This window comes from Lepisosteus oculatus, chromosome 16 (genome assembly GCF_040954835.1).
Source record: "Lepisosteus oculatus isolate fLepOcu1 chromosome 16, fLepOcu1.hap2, whole genome shotgun sequence".
In the NCBI taxonomy this organism is placed as follows: Eukaryota; Metazoa; Chordata; class Actinopteri; order Semionotiformes; family Lepisosteidae; genus Lepisosteus; species Lepisosteus oculatus.
In genome coordinates, this window is record NC_090711.1 from 19,806,248 (window position 1) to 19,825,485 (window position 19,238).

General features: G+C 41.9%; 1 long non-coding RNA gene and 1 pseudogene across 1 annotated transcript; one reads left to right on the forward strand and one right to left on the reverse strand.

Annotated features, from left to right (window-relative positions):
• LOC138223346 (uncharacterized) lies at positions 1–7,408 on the forward strand (annotated as a pseudogene).
• A 4,725-nt stretch (positions 7,409–12,133) lies between these two features.
• LOC138223312 (uncharacterized) lies at positions 12,134–15,219 on the reverse strand. Its single transcript, XR_011181738.1, has 3 exons — positions 15,068–15,219; positions 14,684–14,773; positions 12,134–14,399 (listed from the first exon to the last, which is right to left on the reverse strand). It is a non-coding gene; the product is annotated as an uncharacterized lncRNA (long non-coding RNA).
• Between the last annotated feature and the right edge of the window lie 4,019 nt (positions 15,220–19,238).

Consider the following 19,238-nt stretch of genomic DNA (forward strand, 5'->3'; position numbering starts at 1 on the left):
ATGATAAGGGTAAAAAATAAAGAGAAAAGACTCAAACAAGCTCTCCAATGGATTGAGCAGGGAGAGGCATTTCATGATGTACTTTTCACTGATGAAACAACAGTGGCTCTGGAACATTTTCAACCATGTCGTTTTACAAAAAGGGGAGATATGTGAACAAGCCAAAGCCAAAATATCCAGTGAAGGTTCACGTCTGGGGGGGGTGTATCTAGAAGAGGCCTGGGAACACTTATTTTCAAAGGAATTATGGATCGTGAATTCTTCGAGGACGTTGTGGTCAAAAAGCATGCTGGCCCATATATATAGTTCTTGGAGGAAGAACTAACAGAACAAAATTGCAACAATTTTATTAACGGGCTGTTTCATGTTCTTCCTAAGATTGTTGAGCCGGGGGGGGGGGAACACTTGAAAAACTCTGTTCAACCCGAATGTGTTGGAAAAATATATCTTTTAGTTGATGTACAAGGAACTATATCATAGGCTCCAACAGGGGCTTTTTGTATTACCTGGGGCAGCTACTTGTGCAGGGACATCTTGCACTGCAGAGGCGTCCAGTAAATGTTGCACAATAGGTCACTTGGTATCTGCCTGTGCAGAGGAAATGAAATGTGTGTATAAAGACTGTTTGCAGAGGGCAAAAGGTTTTGCAGTTGTAAGCAGCAGGCGCATTGGCAGATCACAGCTGTCTGTGAGGCTGTCTTGTGTGCACAATGCAATGCACGTTTCTGCAGCAGAGTAAAAAAAAGATGTAGGTACCTGAAGGTTTTTGAGGGAGTGTGAAAATGTCCTCATTATATTGAGGAAATATAATGGAGTATAAGAAGAATGGAAGAAAGGTTTTAGCTTTGTTTGTGAGTGGGTAAAGAAAGATGGAGGTAAGAGATGTCTATATTGGATGATCTGCATATAATGATGAGAAATGAAAAAGTAGTCAATAAGAGGTGATTTTAACATTGAAAGTAAAGAACAGCAGTTTAACTACCTGAGGAGTTTTGATTTTTGTTTATTTTTTGCAGGAGATGAGGTTTTTACATGAAAGGGAGGATCAAGATGGAGCATAGGAGGGGCTTGCTCATCTGGAGTGGGGATTTTATTTGGGAATTTTGACCTGATAAATGGTGCCAGGTAGAGGCCCTGGAAGGGTGTTTAGCACAGATGTTTGCTATGGAAACGGATATTCAGATAAGTGATCGTGTATGCTCCGGCTGTTGCGAGAGCAGACTTCTAAAAAGATTTATACTTGGTTTGTATTACTAATAAGTTGGTAATTTACAAAGGGAGACATTCATGTGGATTTAAGGGACAAGGATGATGCAGGAACAAGGCAACTTAGCATTTCATTTGTGGCATTATTATTTTTTTTTAGTTGACTGAGCTTTTAGAGCCGTGGGTGAGAAGGTCGGTGCTACTTGGAGAAATGCAAAGGGTGCTGCAAAGCGTCTGGATTGTGTGTTTGTATCCAAAGAGGTGAAGGCAGGAGGAGCCTCTGTTCTGCTGGTGTGGTTCTCCGATCGTGACAAGGTAGAGGTCAATGTGCATCCACTTGGGAGAAAATATGGAAGGTTATTGGAAGGTGAACCCTGAGATTTTGAAGGAGACCAACTACATAGACCTCAAAGTCAGAATAGCTGGTGGGCTAAGAGGAGGCAGCACATTACTGTCAAAGAATGGTGGGCAAACATGAAAAGGAGAATTAAGAGTGAAAGGAAGTGAAGAATTTTGCTGGACGAACTGAATACGTTGTATTTCCAATGTAATGAAGGCCTTCATATTGATATGAATATACAGTATTCCCAGCATTAAAAGCAAAATTGAGGTCCTTTTATTGGGGGGGACAAGGAATGTTTCAAGCCTGATTAGATTTCTTGCAGCAGAAGGGAACTTGCTCCACCTTCTTTTTTTCAGTCAAATAAAGCAAAAACAAAGGAGAAGGATGATGGAGGGAGTTCAGAATAAGGATGGTGTTGTGGTCACGGAGAAGGGAATGTTGGAAGCAGCAACTGTTTTCTACCAGGACCATTTTTCTAGCAAAAAAGTAAAGTAGATAAAGAACTGAGGGAGTTTTCTGGAAAACATTACACAGAGATCCCAAAGGAGCACAAAAGAGACTTGAGAAACCTTTTCATTTAGAGGAGCTGAGAGCAGCTCTGACAGGAATAGTCAGGTAAAGTGCCGGGTATTGATGGGCTTGATGGGCTTTATTTGCAAGAGAGGTTAGGTCAGAGGCCTAACCTCTCTTGCAAATAAAGGCTCAACGAAAAAAAAGAGGTTCATGCTTTTTTGCTATGATATTGTTGAACACTGAGCAGCAGACACCAAAGCAAGGTCAAAGATCTTTTTACCTGGAAAATCCTGAAGACAGTAGACATCCTCCTGCTCCAAACCAAGTGTCCTGAAATGCACTTCATCCAAAAAGATACTTATTTTACTAAACCCATTATACACAGCTGATTTTCATCCAGAATTTGTTTTCTTTTTTTTTTTTTTAGATTATAAACAACAATTATTTACCCTTTAAAATTGCTTGCGGTAGGAATGTGTCTTTTCACATACCCCAACTTCCTCTCCATAAGACACACAAATAATCTAATGGCTGGTGTCAGAGCTCAGGGTCAGCCATTATACAGCAGCCCTAGAGCAGTTAAAGGCATTGCTCAGGGACCCAAAAGAATAAGATTTCTCTGCTGGCTAGAGATTTGAACCAGGCCCAGATCCCAGAGCTCACAAGCAAAAATAACTACAACAAACAGATATAAAACATATCACTTTAGTTTGCCACTGGAATGAGCTGCATGCATCTGCTAGTGGACTGAAGTATGGGCTGTTACCTCTGGAGCCCTGCAAAGGCACACCTGGTGGCTTCCCTACAGCAGGTGGCCACCTGGCCTCCACTCCTGCTGCCAGCCTGATGCACTGGTGGTGGCCCTGATCTGTCAATGGCCTGACAATGACCACAGCTATGGGGGCGGTTAACTCATTAGCATAGCCCCGCCCACAAGCAGCAGCAACACCTACTGTACGTGCCAACCTGAAAACAAAAATGGACCGACACCTACTGACCTGAAGGAGAAGGGAAGACACAGGAAAAGGAAGAAAACTCTGACAGAGCTGGTCTAACAGCGTCAAATTGATGTCATTCATTTTGTTTTCAACCAGAAGGGAAGGTAGGAGCTTAGGCCAATGTAGGAATTTTTGCTACTGCCTGAAAACAATGAATTGCACTTCATCCTCTCTAGCAGTTTCTGGAGGCTTTCTATAGTAATTGAAATAGCTATTAAAGCTTTTTATTATTTTTCAATAACTTTTACTAAATTTCCAGGTATGTGAGCAATACCATTCCAGGTCCTGTCTTTACAAAAAATGTTGAATTTTATATTTGTTCTATTTTTCTCAATTTTGTATCCAGGCTGGGAGACACACGGGGCAAGATCTACAAGCATTTTCATCTTTTTTCAGGACACAATGTGAAAAATTGATCTTTGAAGAAGAAAAATCTGTTTCCTCTTGTTTTGTCTTTTTTTCTGGATATTTCTGTCTGGTGAGTGGACACAGTAAGACGTTAGAAACTTGGTTTACATGTATTGCCCAAGGGGTTAGCTTCAATTTAAGCCCTATACTAGATCTCTACTATCCAGCTATATTACAAAATGTTTGATGGAATTCATTCCAGTTGGAAATTGCCTCTGTGACACTTACAGGTTCTCAATCAAGAACCAAGAATTCACAAAGGGAGCTGCATAGGCTTCAAAAGATCAACTAAAGAGGGAAGATAAACGCTTTCAAATAATAGAGCCCCAATTCAATTGCAGACTAAGCATGTCCCCACACTCCCTTCCTCCATTACAATTGGAATATACACAAAGCACTGAAAGCTTTACAGTATACGTCTGCGAAACACCTGACCATAGAGATAGTAATTCTGGCTTTATGAACTCGTTTACACTTGGGATTAGCTTTATTCAAGATGTTCACAAATTGCAGTGGTTTAAATGTCAGTGGTTTGAAGGTTCCGTGTCATTTGTTGGTGGAGTTATTGACGTGAAGCATCCCGTCTCAAAAATAGACAACTAACCGACACTTCTGCCTATGTCCTTCTCCAACAGGACTCTTCCACTGACTACCAAAAGGAAGTGGTATACATCATCTCCTTTATTAAGAGTAAGGAACTCCCCCAGGAGGCGAACCAGCTCATCATTGAACATCCCCAGGAATCTCAATTTTACCTCCTCCCCAAAATCCACAAACCGGACACCCCATCATATCAGCATGCAATGGTCTGACTAAATACATCTCCGACTTTCTCGACAGCCTTATGAGACCGCTGGTTGAAGATCTTCCCTCATACAATCAATTTCATATAAAAGGGCAGATATGAATAAGCCAAAGCCAAAATATCCACTGAAGGTTCACGTTTGGGGGACTATTTCTAGAAGAGGCCTGGGACCACTGACCACTGCCCCATACATCAGGGAGCACTTTGGATCAAGGCACCGTTTCTTTCAGAACAACAAACTAAAACATACAGCAGCAAAGGCAAGGCTTATAGCAGAGGGAGTGAACTGGGTAAAAACTCCAGCTGAATCCCCAGATCTAAATCCAGTAGAGATGGTATGGCATTCCCCCAAAAGATTATATTCGGAAAACGGCTAAACCCACCACAAAGCAAGAACCGATCAATGCGATTTACAAGTTCTGGGAGGAAGAACTGACAGAACAAAATTGCAACAATTTTATTAACAGGCTGTTTCTTGTTCTTCCTAAAATTGTTAAGGAATTCAGGAATGTGAGTTATGTGAGTCAGATTGTGAATAAAGCATTTTATTAAAAATGTGTTTGCGATTTAAATCAAGATGGGGGTAAAAGGGACACTCTATTATATTGAAGCACATTCACCTTGCGCTGCAGCTGAAGAGCACCAGGCTAGGGGCAGGACAGGAGTAGTGGTCAGGGCGGGGACTAGGATAACCGCTGACCCATTGCAAAACAGCAGTAAAGTTTGGTGAGATCGCCCGGATTTCCACCCTATCCGTGTGTAGCTACCTGAATAGACCCCAGTGTGTTGCTGTCTCTCTTGCTCTCACTCTGTCTCTCAGTTCAATTCAAGGTGCTGTATTAGCATGACAGATGGGTACAATCAGTGTACCACCACCTGAACTACTAATGTCTGTTTTACTTTTATTTATTTTTTTGTTTCATGTTAATTTTATTATTTTTATTTGCTTTGGCAACTCTGATTTTACCCATTGGCCATGCTCATAAAGCACCTTGTACTGTAAATGTCTGTAATGGAACACGTAAAAGGTTTATTCCATGCTAAAAAGAGAAGAAAGAAAACACAAAGGCCGTGGAGCCTTCTTCAGGTGTATCTATCACTACATTGTAGGGGGGTGATTTTAACATAGATCTGTAAGTCAAACACAAATTGAAAACCCTTTGAAAAAACTCTATCAGTGCTGTCCTGAGGCTGGCTAGTGTCAGTGTGGCTCAGGTCAGTGAGCCTCAGGACCAGCTGGCTCAGGGGGCTCTGTTTTGGGCTCAGCCTGCCTGCCAGTCCGGGCGGAGGCCCTGCTCTTTGATCTTCTGTCAACGACCGACAACGACTGCAGCCGTGGGGAGCACTAGCATCCTTAGCTTAGGCCCCTCCTAACAGCAGCAGCTGTGCTGAGCGAGCTGCAAGCGAAAGAGGACCTTCAGCACCTACGGGCAAAGGGAAGGGGCAGCTCTCTCTCGGGAGGGACACAAACACCACATGAAACCACACCTGCCTTCCTAAAAAAAATATTATATATCTTTCTGGAGGGAAAACACACGGGCGATCAAAAGGGGCCTGTCTGCCCGCTGACAAAGTGCAAGCAATCATGTACAACACATACACCCACACTCCTGCCTCCCTAAAAAATTTATATACTGTATGTCACTATTCCCCTCTACTTCAGAAAACGGCTCAGGGATTGGGCACATATTCCGAAATATACTGCAAGAGGGGCATGCTCCTAAAAAGCTACAAACGGATGAGGGTAAAGAATTTCTTAACAGGACCTTCCAAAATTTTCTCAAACGTGAGAATATTGAACATTTCGTTACGGCCAGCGATGTGAAGGCTAGCGTGGTCGAGAGGTTTAACAGAACTATTAAAACAAAAATGTGGAGGTACCTGACACACAAAAACACCTTTCGATATATCGACGTCCTATCGGATCTTATTTACTCTTATAACCATAGTTACCACACAACTATTAAACGAACCCCAGCTTCTGTTATGTCCGACAACTCCCTTGAGGTGTGGAGAACGGTCTATGAAGAACACTTCAAAGTCAAAGTTTTCATTTAATGTGGGTGATCACGTGCGGGTGTCCAAAATAAAGGGAGTGTTTGAGAAGGGATATGAACAGACCTTCACAGATGAAAGTATCATTGTCAAAGAGCGGGCCTCGACTCTGAGACTCTATTACAAACTGCAGGACTACGCAGGCGACGACATTAAGGGCCCCTTCTATGCAGAAGAGCTACAGAAGATAAACCCTGATGTTGAGAACGTCTACCGCATCCAAACGATTTTAGCAGCCAGAGGTCGTGGTAAAAGCTTTTGGTAAAGTGGCGCGGCTGGAGCGATAAATTCAATAGTTGGGTAAAGGCTTCCGAGGTCCGAGACATATAGAGGTGGTGAAAAATGAACCCCAATGGTTTCTATGTTACGCTGGCCAGTAATTCATCCTCAAAGATGTTTCCAAAGAACACCAGCGCGTGCTTCACAGAGCATCTGGCAAAGGCGATTGAACTGGACAGGAGCTGGGAAGTGGGCCTGGTCGAGCTACACTATCCGCATACGCTTAACACGTTTGATGAAGACAGAGTTTTTCTGTTCGTCAGCGATGAGCTCAAGACTATATTGACATGTATCTTACCGAGAGGGTACTACAGCAACATCGAGCAGCTCTTGCATGAAATGAAACAGGATGCGGAAAAATCCAAGTTAACGGCTGTAAGTCTTAAATACAACCCCATTAGCCGGTCGGTAAAGATTCTTAGTGATAACCGGTTTGTTATACATATGCATAACCGTCTGGCGAGGATGTTGGGTTTCAAATTGGGTGTCGGAAGTGTAAAATCACCGCACCCCGTCAATATGACTGGCGGATTTAACACCATGTATATATACACCGATATCATAGAACACCAGTTAATAGGCGACGTCTATGCACCGCTTTTGTGTTGTGTGCCCTTCAGAGGCGTGGATGGTGAATTCGTCACAGTATTCTACGACAAACCCCATTATGTGCTGGGGAGCGTCGATCATTTTAACATCACTATTGAAATAAAGACGGATCAAAACAAGCACGTGTCATTTGCATTTGGTAAGGTCATCATCAAGCTGTATTTCAGACCTGTAAAAGCGACAAACATCTAAAAGGATGACGGTCATCAAGAGCTACGGGGATCCTTCTTTGTATACACACTACTACAAACAACAGGCTGGCTATGGATTAACAGGATTTTCTGGGCTACCAGTTCAGTACGCCGTGGGTATAGGGGGTATTTTCAGAGCACTATTTAGAAAAGTTGTGCCTTTTCTGAAACAAGGGTTTGAAATAGCTAAGCTGCACATGGCATTGGCGGCTAAAAACATCACCAAAGGCGTGGTCAGCAACGTTACAAGCGTGGTCACGTCTAAGGTGGCTGCACATCAGCAGGAAGGTTCGGGTCTAGCATACATCCCCGGAGGTGTCAAGAGAAAAAGACAGACGTCATCATCGCACCGTCGGGGGCCTCCGAAACCTGATAAAAGAACGGCTAGGAGAAGACAGTCATCTCATAAAAGCTTCAGGTCGACCAAGAAGAGGGCCGTAACACACCGCAATCAACGAGATATGAAACGAGACATATTTTAAATATGGCTTTTGTTCACGGTGGGTCTGCAGAATGCGCAAAGTCGGAGCTGGACATTTTTCAATTAGCGCCTACCCAAACAAGCATCGAGGAAAGCTTTTACATAGAAGTTCCACCCCTCACGGCCCTAACAGAAAACGCACCTCTGGAGTTCTACATTGCAGGCAACGGAGAAGATTATTTAGATTTAAACAACATGCTGCTCTATTTGACCTGTAAAATAACGGAAGCAGACAGTCGGGACATTGATGCGGCAGCCTGTGTGAGCCGAAAACTGGAGCTCCTGGGTCACATTCACGCAGACCTGTTTTTTCAGGACAAACTACTACTGGCGTTGACTTGAAAATAAAACTCACGTGCAACAGAGATGCTTTCTGCTTGATGAACAACGTCCGAGAACAAAAACTGAGGGTACTCTCTGCATCTTTGTTTGTGAAAAGAGTCAGAGTCTCACCTGGGGTCAGACTGGGACACGCTGAAGCACTCCTGACGGCCAACGCTAAATACCCCATAGACCGCGTACAGATGAAAGTCTTCAGTCTGCCTGCAGGGAGCTGTGTGTGTAACCAAGAAAACTTCTTTCTCGGGCAGTTACCCAAAGTGGTAATTTTGGGGTTTGTGGACAATGCAGCATTCAGCGGCAGTTTTACACAAAACCCCTTCAATTTTAAACACTACAACGTTAACTTTCTGGCTCTCTACGCTGACGGTGAACAAATCCCCACTAAACCGCTTCAACCAGACTTCCAGAATGGACATTGCGTCCATGAATATTTTAATCTGGTGGAAACATCCGGGAAGCGTCTGAAAGACAAACCACTTCTGGTGGACCGCGAGGAGTACGCGCACGGTTACACATTGTTTGCTTTCAATCTCGGCCCCGACGACGAGTGCACAGGGCATTATTCACTTATCAAAACGGGTAATCTGAGAGCTGAAATACGCTTCGCGCAACCGCTACCCTCTACAGTTAACATGGTTGTGTACGTGCTGTTCGACAACGTGATAGAGCTTGATATGAGACGTCAAGTCATTTATGACTACAGCTAAAAAGCACGGGAGGCCACACAACCTGCACATAAAGATTAACACCAAACAGCTGGAAGACATTCTAACCCAAGACCGCTACACCTGAGACTAGGCGTGTTCCCCAGTGATGCCCTACCGAGCGAGAGACTGGCGCGGCGCCCACTGAGTTTAATAGTTAAAACTCACCCACACGACCACCCCGGTGAACACTGGCTGGCTATTTACTTACCTGATGACGCGGGAGCAAAATTTTTTCGATTCCTACGGATTTTCACCTGAAGCCTTTTTTCTTTCCCAAGAACATTATTGATTTCTTACACAGAAATGCTAATTCCATATTTTACAACAACAGACAATTGCAAGATTCTTTTGCAGTGACCTGCGGGCTACATTGCGTCTTTTTTCTATACCATAGAAGTAAAGGCAACCATGTGGCTCTAGGTATTAATGATCGTCTCCTTTCTATGGTTATCTTAGAGACCGGGTCGGGCGTCGACATCTCTACCGGTCGTTTTAAAGTTTTGACAGACGCTGCGCACCCCAGCGGGGCAGCCTTGAGTTTTTCAAGTGGCTCTCGGTTACCAGCGTTGGTTAGCAAGGTGCCGGCACGTTGATTTCGGCCATAGCCTCCATGAACACATCCCAACCTTTTGGTTTCTTACCGACCACAATTGCTTGCTGTTTTGTGGTGTACGTATTTGGTAAAAGCTTTTTCTGTCTCATTATTTTCACACCCAGACTCCATCAAATCATCAACTATAGTCAAATTTACTCTATCCGGTGGCAGTAGCTGATCGTCGGAAATTTCACAAGCAACTCAGCGTATAGAGGTTGCCAGCAGCTGTAACACCAGACTATGTTTTCGGGTTTACGAGTCATAACGGTATCACCGCTCTCCAAGAGTTGTTTTATAAAATAACTTTTACCGCAATTTGAGGGTCCAGACAAAATGCATGAAAAAGGGTGTTTTAACCTGACATCCATCGTGTTAATATCCATAGGGCAACGATGTCAAATTTTCTTGCAGCGCCCGCTTGTCGTACACCACCTTCTGGGTTTTCTTTAAGGTCCGGGTCTCAATGCGCTAATCCTTTTTAACACGCATGATCATCGGCTGTTGATGATCGTTAACCCTTATGCACTCTGCATAAGGCTTAACGCCATAGTCAAAAACCAAGTCCCGCAGACTCTCAAAGTTACCTTTTTCACAATTGTTCACATTGAGCGTAATGCCTTTCACCTTTAAACAGGCTTTCCCAAGAGACAGCTTGTACCTGTACGACTTGGGTCCTGTTGATACAAACTTGGTGATGTGTTGTCCAGCATCGATTTCGCTGGTCAGCTCACCCAAATAGTCACCCAGTTCCGGATTCCACTCACCCTCCCGGCTCACAAAGATAATGGAATCTGTGTCGTGGTACAGACAGCGGCCTTGCAAAGCATTTAGCAGATTGTATAACTCCAAGCGGGCATAGGCTGTTGTAAAGCTAGCAATGAAAATGTTAGTGTTTGAATGGCCTGTATAGTGGTGTTTAGGGTGTTTCCACATAACACAGGCTGTGTTTTCATCAATAAATTCGTAGGCTGACACCTCATGATATGGCGTAAATAAGTACCTGAACAATTCATCTGGGTTTCTCACAATGGTGGTCTGTGGTAAATTGTCTCTTTGCCCATACTTGCCCCACAAACTGTTCAAGGCAATTTTTAAAAGCTGTCTTTTGGCCGGATTCTTTTTAATGTAGCAGGGGTCCAGCCGGACACCCTCTTTTTCATAATATTCGCTGATATATCTTGTTGTTTCGCGACATCCGTACACCACTCTGGAAACCCCAAAGCTTCCTGTTTCCCTTTCAGATGCAGTTTGATGTAGTCGGAAAAAAGATTGTGTGAGGCCTTTTCGAAATGCCAAATTTAGTAAATTTTACTCACTCTATACCCCAGATCTAAGGCCATCTATAATTCAGGGGGGCAACAGACACCAGTCAAGGCGCGATCTTCATCACTGTGCTCGCAGGGAGTGGTCTGTTTTGTTTCAGCACACGTACGACACAGTGTGAAAAACATTTTTTTGTCAATTTTGGTTGGAAGAACTGGAAAGTACAAACGTCTGGGTGGGTAAACTTTCACCTTCACTAAACCGAAATACCGTTTTAAATCTCCAAAGTTGTTAGAAATTATTCGGGGATGCACCAGTGGGTATTTTTTAGTTTTGTTCACAAACGGATACAGACTGGTGAAATCATAGTAACGGATTTTTTTCACCGGGCTGCGCTGTGTAATGCAAACAAATAGCATTTGTTCTCCCCCCAAAAAGCGAATCGCACGGTTGCAGAGGCTCTGGTAACTGCGCTGCTGTTAGCAATTTACCCAAGTGTCCATTTTCAACAAGCATGTCTCTGAACTTGTGCTACCACAAAACACGCACGTTAAAACCATTTTGAGAAAATTAATTTTCACCATCGTCTTTCTGTACAACCAACCTAAAGTAGTGTTTGTCAGCGGATTAAAATCGTTTTCACAATAACAAACACTACAACCGTGAAAAAACAACCGTTGAACTCAAAGGCTGTCTGCACTCTGTCAATTACAGCATAACCACCCAGAAAATATGGTCCAACCTTGAACTCCCCGGGTGTGGTTAATGCGTGTTGGATTTTAACGTGCTCTGTGTGTTCGATGTACATAAGCCACTGAATGCTGGGTGTAGAAAATCGTTTTTGCTGAAGGTGGTAATTGTCATGGGGTAGCAGCGCTATCGTCTCTTCCTGTAAAAACACAAGTCTGAACATGGCCATGCAGACACTAGCGATGGTCACAAACTGAAAGGGGTTCACACAACACAGGCGGCCCCTGACTCAGTCACGGGTGTCTGTCTGGTCGTAGTCATGACCTCGTCCCAGAACCTGACACAGCCTTCTCTTGAAATTGGGCCCCTGAGCAAGGCCCTTAACCCCAACTGCTCCAGGGGCGCCGTACAATGGCAGACCCTGCGCTCTGACCCCAAGCTTCTCTCCCTGTCTCTGTGTCTGTGTCTCCTTGGAGAAAAGCTGGGGTATGCGAAAAGACGCATTCCTAATGCAAGAAATTGTATAGGGCTAATAAAGAAACATTATATTATTATTATATTATTAAATTGCCACATCCATCCGGCAGTAGCGTTTCAACTCTCTATGTCAGTTAAACACATTCTTCATACCAAACCAAAAACTCAGCTTTCTCACTCGGCAGCATGTAGTTAACACCATAAAGTTCTGGCGGCGGCATTGGCCTGACATAATTTTGGTTTTCTGAAGTGTTCATCAAGTGTGGAAAATGACCCTTACCCCTGAGGAACCCCATGGCTGATGGCAGTTTGTTTAATTTCATAGGGAGAAAGTTTAGAGAATCGATAAATCTGATGTTCAGAGCTTTTACGGTCATACTCATTATCTTACAACCCTGATTAATTAGTTCAACGTCCATCTTTTCATCTAACAACTGTCTGATCACAAGATAATTGTCATATCCCTTGCCATTGTGCGATATGAAAGTTTGGTTTTTGAAACGTCTATCGATAAATTTACACACAGAATCCTTTAGACAAGTTTCACCATAAAATTCCCAGCTTCGTTTATTGTTAATATGAAGGGCGTGGACGTAATTTGGTATGTGTGTCCCCGTTTCTTGCATGCATTCAAAGTCGAAAAAAATGTACTTGTTTGAAATTTTGGCGGTATGTAGCACAAATGTGTGTCTGGGGTGTCGATCACGTTGTTACAACGCGAGCACAGTTTCTCTTTACATTTGTGACTTGCGAGGCTATAAACCCCACATTTCTCACAAAAGACCCTGCGCTCACACTTACTAACACACGTCGCCGCTACGACAAAAGACCTTACAGGCCGGGCAATTCTGAATTTCTGCATCAATTTCGCATCACTGGGGATCTAAACAGGTTTTACAAGCTTTAACACAGGCATGTGCGTTCTTGTGGCTATACGCCGCATGGCAGTTAGTGCAAAAATACGCCACCCCCACAAAAACTTTAATATTTAAAACCCCGTAAAAATGCTCTTCATGCAGTAGAACAAAAAGTAATTTAGAATTTGGTTGTGTGGGCCCCGTTGTAAAATATTTCCAATCACCCTGGTCGTGGTACAAAATTTTAATGACCACCTTTAAATGTTTCTCAAAAGCTGTAATGTTTGACAAACTAATTTTCCGATTCTCTGGAAAACCTAACTCTTTGTGCATTCGTTTAGTGCCCTGTAACATTTCCCCATTGGTACAACCTTCATTTAGCAATCTGTACACACTCCCGGCGAAACACAGATCACCCCCCGTGTAATGTAAGTCGATAAGGTGTGCTTTTCTCCGCTCAATTACCCGGCTGTACAGAACAGATTTAAATATTTGGCCGGCACCCCCCTGCATATTCCTATCGTCACCACTAATCGGAGGCTGTCATCGGTGAGAACTTCTGTGTGGCTCTGTAAGAGGTCTGAGATGTGGCTTAAAAAAATCAGCAGCATTTAATTCTCCGGGGTATCTCCTGCGTGAGAACAAGGGTTTGTTAAAACCACCCGCAGTCAAACGCAGATGTACAAAATCATTCGCCCCGATGTTTGGAGAAAGTTCATCCAATATTCTCTGGACTGCACCATGTACAGCATCTATAGCCTGTACATACGAGGCTATTCTGTCAAGATTAACAAAACGAAATTCTTCATAGTGCTCTGTTGCTCTAAAATTATTATAAGACCGGTTATAACTATGTATACGCTCTAATGGGCCTCTATTTGCGCCGACACCTTCACCAACCTGATTCACAACATTCATCACAACCGTTTCTTGGTTTTCAAAGTTACCGCCATCCTGTTCTGCCACAGCAGCAGGGCAAGTTATTTTCCACCAATGCATTCTCATTGTTTGGTTTGGGCTGCTCTTGTGAAATCTGAGGCCTCTCTCTGAATCTTTTACGTCTCAACAAACATGCTTTTGCCAGTTTAATTCTTTTATTAATGTACAAACGCTTGATGTTGGCAAGCGGTCGGTCTTTTAAACACTTTTTAGACCGCATGCTTACTCATTTATCAACAGAGATCTGCACCAATGAAGCATGAAATATCAGCATCATGTTCTGAAATCCTGAGCTTAGAGCAGCATCCTCTGTAGAAATTATATCTAAGAGGTTAGCGGTAAAAACCTGGATCGGTTTTGGAAACAAGACCTGTACAGCGGCTAAAGCCCCTCTTAAACACTCTAAGCTCGTTTTTTAGACACCTCATTAGTGATCGCCATTGATAGTGACTGTGTAATACAGCGCACTGAATCTAGCACATCACCCAACACCAAGTCTTTATGATTTGCGTTATGATTTCTCTCCGAAGGCTTGACACGTCGGGCTTTGGTCAGCGTCTTAATGGCCGTCTTCGACGCTGTCACCACCTTAGGGCCCGACGTTTCCACCACACTTATTTCACCGCTCGTCGATACAGCGACTGTGTGAATAAAAACAAAATACTTTTTAATACCACGCCAGTGTACCATATCCCAAAATCAGAAAACTACACTATGATAAAAATAAAAGACTTTTCAACACACCAATCAATGCAATCTAAACGGTAAAAATCAGAAAACGATGATAACTAGGATAAAAAATTTACACAAAGGGCTGCGGGTGAATGGAACAAGTTACCCGGACATGTTGTTACACCGGTTTCAGAAGAAGTAACGGTTGCAAGTGGCTCATAACACATCTTGACCATGCTTAAATTATATTAACCTTTGGTTGTTGATTTGAGACGTTTTGAGTTCGTTGACCCCGTTAACGTCTTAGCGTTGCATCGCAGTTTATTTTTTGAAGGTTCGGGTTCTGCACGGAGAGGGAAAATATGATTAGTGAAAGAACTCAACACCGCAAATTACCAAAAAATAGAAAAACGGTGGGAATTTTTATTATAGACACGTTTAAATGTGCATGCTAAAAGAATGTAGTTCAGGTGGGTAGCTGCGTCAGCATGCATAGGCTGCAAAGAAACAAGTAATAGGTTTATTCCATGCTGAAAAAAAGAAGAAGAAAGAGAACACAACGTTTCGGCCGTGGAGCCTTCTTCAGGTGTGCAAGAAGGCTAAAACATGCTAAAAGAATGTTTTATATAATACCGACCTCTTCTCCCAGGCGATCTGATAATATGCTCTGCACCCTCTGGTATAACGTGAACATCTGCATGTCTCCACAAGGTTTTGCGGGGGTATTGTAAAGCACAAACAAGGTTTTTTAAACGTGAATGGACTTGTCCTTTCGCCCGCGTCTGTGAAATAGACACATACGTGTATTGATGTGGAGAAAGTACCCGTGTGTCTTTAAGACTCACATGGTCATAAAGCGTTATTCAAAACATTGTCGTAATTACTCACCAGCGTTGGGTTGCGCCATAACTGGTCTTTTTACAGCTGTTGTTTTCGGGGCTAATGGAAATGAATGGATACACACAGTCACAGCCACATTACGGAACAACTCCCTGGTAATTCCATTATAATAATACAATCTTGCCTAGTATACAAATATTATACAACATTTTGCAACTATAGGTAACAACACGTCAACATGAGACATGCACCGTGACGTTGTAATTTTATCTCACAATAAACCAGATATACATACCGCTGTAATTTGTGGAGTCCTCGTCTTCATCTATCAAATCGAACAGTGTTAAGTCTGTAAATAGACTATCTTCAGACTGTTGTAATTGATCGGCGTGATCCATTCTGACGAGTTAGTCGATAACGCGAGACTGTAAGAATTGGAATCCAGCCAAAACTTCGCCTGTTACACCGTTGGTACTTAAACCCCAAACCGATAAACATTCTCTTCTAAGAAACACACATGGCCCCCCATAAAACCATTAATCTTAGGTATCATTGGGGCGTGCACGTACTGGGCTGTAGAAATTATTGTAAGAAACATTTTTAAAAAACGTTTTAGACTGTTATAATGTTATAACTGTTAAAATCTATATTAGTTTAAGACATACAACGGTGTCTTAATTTCATAGCTGTTAAAACGTGGTGAAAATGTGCCCCGGTGTCTGTGTTTGATTCACCAACAGACCACTAAGAATATTATTAAGAAAAATGTTTTTATTAACGGTATCGCTATAAGAAAATGTATCAATTCTTTATAGCGATGTGTTCACAAATCAAGCTTGATGTTTTGAGGTTTTATTTTTTTTGCAATGCGAAATTAAGAACATTTTTGTTTGAAATACATGTGGTGATTATAAATTAGAAAACTTTACATTAATATAAAATTATATATACAAAACAGCATTTAAAACAAATGAAAAACTATAACTCCTATATCCGGACGTTTATTGTCACTATTAATTGTACCCGCTCACAATTTAAAAATGTTATGAACTTTCGCTCTGAGGTCAATTTTACCACACACCCCCCCGCTACCCAGTGGGCAAAAGACCTATAATATACGTCTATTAAACGCATACCTTAGACGTCTAAATGTGGTCTGCAATTCGTCTAGAGTGAAATTCTAATATACGTCTAAAGTTATACATCAATTATACGTCTATGTTTAGACGTTCATTATACATAAATGGTTGGAGTTCTATTATACAGATAAATTTAGAGGACTATTATACATATATGGTTGGAGTTCCGGATAACTTTAGAGGTCTATTATACGGATAACTTTAGAGGACTATTATACGTACATGGTTAGAGGTCTATTATACGTATATGGTTAGAGGTCTATTATACGGATAACATTAGAGGTCTATTATACGTATATGGGTAGAGGTCTATTATACATCAAAGATAGGTTTTATAGGTGTAGAAACAAGTAAACCAAGCCAATGATTTGGTTTAGAAATTTATTCTGAAAATACACATTCACACCTGAAAAATTAAATTATACATTGTATGAAATCAATCAACAATCAACATATGGGCAATAATCATAAAAAAACACAACTAGTCTTAAACTTCAGCTACAAATTCTGGTAACATCAATATACAGTATAGTAATGACAAACACAAACTAATTACTTTAACACACTAACTCAAAAACACATTTTGATTCATATATAAATTTTAAAATGTACAACTTATATATTTAAAAAAAAAAGAAATATTACAATGGAAGTTAAGATGATTTTTGTCCACCATTTGCAAACCCTGTCTAATTCTCCTAACAGGACCAGAAACCTATTATTTTCAGTGTCCAGATCTCCTGGCCCCCTGCCTTGCATATGCATTCTTCAAGTAACGCATTGAGTGCTCCTTTATATCTTTTTCTTTCGATTTAGGGTGGGACTTCAGCACCGCAGCTAGGAGAAAATTATATAATATTACTACTCAAATAAATTATGGTTAATATCTTCTTGAGTATAATCTCAAAAATGAACCATTAAGGTTTACTAAGCTCAAAGCTGAAATAAACGGATAAAATGTGGCTTGCATCACAGCAATTGAGCAATAAAGGCTATCCTAATTAAAGAGTACCCAAAGTTTGAAAGTACAACATAGAATAGGAGTACCTTTAATTACTCTATAAAGATTTGTGTCTCCCAGGCCCCTCTTTTGTTTTTTATATTTTCGGATTGTTGAATTCTGTCATCAGTTCATTTGTCATAAGTCTGAAAACCAAATTTTCACTGAGTTTAGACATTTTTTCAAGTGAGTTTCCACTCAACATTTATTTACTCAAATATTTAGGATCAAATGTAGTACTGTAATCCTTATATTTTAAAAGACAATTTTGCAGTTTTACACCTTGCACATTCAGTGGTTAACACATAGGTATCTATAAGCTCAATTCCATGGATATGTTAATTTGATCGAAGTAAAAATGTAATGTAAAAACATTTAAAAAAATCAATAAGCAATACCTTGACAAGACTGTGAAAACACTCTCTCTGACATCACTGCCGCCTACACTCTGTAGTAAGTAAAAAAAAATTGTAGTAACTTTTTAGAACATGAAAACACTTTATTTTGCCATTAAAGGATAAGCAAGATTATACATTATAAACTAAAAATATGAACTTATGCCAGAGATGGATCATATTAATCAAATGTAGGCTATAAAATTATGACCCATCTGAAACCTAGAATATTGGTAGTGAATATTTTCTACACCACAGTGTAGCGGCGAGGCTTAGTAATAAGAAAGAATTAAGTGTTCTGAGCCTTCCCAAATGAGGCCCCATTTCTCTGTTCATCTCTGTGGTGCAGCTACAGAGAAACTATTCATGCAGGCTGATTTAAGGTTTCCTTTGATAAGGACAGCTCCCAAAGGGGGATGCACTTAGCTAAGCCTGGCTATCATGATCAATGGTCATCCATTGGCGCCTATCTGTCTAGGGAGTGCCAGATGGACATCTGGACTGCATTCCTAGGTGTCAGGAGTAAATGACTCATATCTCACCTTGATCAACCAATCAGGGACTGGTAGGGCCGAGTAACCCACGTGGGACTCTGATGCCCATGGAACTTTCAGCCAATCAACGAGACGAAGTTCCTCCAGGTAAAAACAGGCAACACAGAGATTCAGTAAGATTCAACTGGATTCTGTGGACTGTTCTAAAGGGAATTCAAAGGAGAATTCCAGGGCAGGACGGCCCAGGAGCAGAAGGCTCCCAAGGGCAGGACATTCTCGCAGCGCGCCACCTGACCATCCTGAGACTCAGCCCAGACAACCACGGAACGGCCAGTGTGTCTGAGTGCCAGAACTTTCCTTTGTTCTAAGAGTCTAGAGCGGAGTTGCCAGAGAGTAACCAGAGGATCCACCCGAGGTTAGCACCAGCAGCAGGCCTCGTGAACAGGTCAGAACTGTGGACAGCTGAATCACTATTCAGAACTAGCTCTTCATCAGGAACGAACCGGTCCTCTTCCTGACTTGCTGGGACCCACAGTCATCTTTTCTCCTGTGCACAAACTTTTCTAGTTAAAGCCAACACTAACTAGCCAGTCAGTGAGCATCAGCAGCGCACCGTCGCAAGCCGCACAGCACAGCCTGGCTCCGAGCCAGAGAGCATGGATTGGATAGCAACAGCCTGCAACTGTTTCTTTGTGCCCGCAGGAGATCTGAATCCCCAGAGATTGGATGAGTATTCAACTTCAATGCATTACAGCTCGAGAATTCAATTGTTATCCCAACCAGTTGATATCAATTTAATTCCTAAGAGTTATGTACTTGTTTTGAGTATCTAATGTAGAAGTTATAACCAAGTTCATTTGGTTACGGTCTTAATGAATGATATACTGAACGTATGTCCTCTTGATATGTGTAACACTTTGTAACTGATTGAATATATACC